We start from the raw sequence: 1,094 nt of genomic DNA, 5'->3' as shown, positions 1-1,094 counted from the left end.
GATCTCCTGACCTCGTGATCCGCCTGCCTCAGTCTCCCTAAGTGCTGGGATTACAGGTGTGAGCCACTGTGCCTGGCCAGAGTAGATACTCTTTACAGAAATTAGAAGGAAAATGAAAGTAACATTCAGTTGGGCTGGTCAAGTCAGTCCAAGATTTTTAGGGAATGCAAAACTCAAACATATTTTAGACTGAGGGGTACTATTTAGTAAAGAGGGGAAAATTGAAAAAGCAAAAATAAATGCGATAGTTAATGGATGGAGCAGGTCAAAAATTAAACTTGGGCTATAGGTGGGAGAGGTTAGTTTCTGAAAGTGGGGGTCGAGGAAGAAGATTGGAGAACTGTGCTTCTTTTCTCCCATGGCAGGCTACTTAGTGAGTGCTCTTCATATTTCAAAGCAAGCCTGGGTGTCCTCACTCCTAGGAAGTCCGTTGGCGCTATCCACTTCTCTTTACAGTACCAGTAATACCATATTCCATGCCTTGGCTGTACACTTATACCATATTGCAGTGTGATTGTTTACTAAACTAAGAGCTCCTTGTGGGTAGGGACAGTGGCTTGTATTAGGAATCTGGTATGCAAATAAATGAATACCATCCAAATGAGAGTAAGCAAAGGCTATTTATTCAGGGCTTGCTGTGAAAGGGAGTCAGCCATCATCACTTCCATTTGGCAGAGACTCAAAGATAGGCCGGGGATGGAAAAATGTTACAGTAGGAAAAGGAAGGGGTTGGTGGGCGGTGGCGGTTCAGGTGTGCCCAGCTGGAGAAGTTTCCTAGCAGCATGCATCCCATGTGATTGGTGAGAGGGCCATTTCTGGCTTTTCTGGTTAGTCCCAAGTTGGAGTTGGGGGCAAAAATTAGGGTAACTGGCCGTTACTGATTAAAGCCTGACCATTTGGGGCTGATTGCTACAGAGTTCCTGGAATGATTGCTGCAGACTGTGGGTTAGAATTCTATTTTAATATGTGGCTGGGTGCAGTGGCTCATACCTATAATCCCAACACATGGGAAGCCGAGGTGGGCAGATCACTTTGGGTCGGGAGTTTGAGACCAGCCTGGCCAACGTGGTGAAACCCTATCTCTACTAAAAATA

This window comes from Colobus angolensis, unplaced genomic scaffold, assembly GCF_000951035.1.
Source record: "Colobus angolensis palliatus isolate OR3802 unplaced genomic scaffold, Cang.pa_1.0 Scaffold103, whole genome shotgun sequence".
Taxonomy (NCBI): Eukaryota; Metazoa; Chordata; class Mammalia; order Primates; family Cercopithecidae; genus Colobus; species Colobus angolensis.
Note: the sequence above shows the minus strand (reverse complement) of the source record.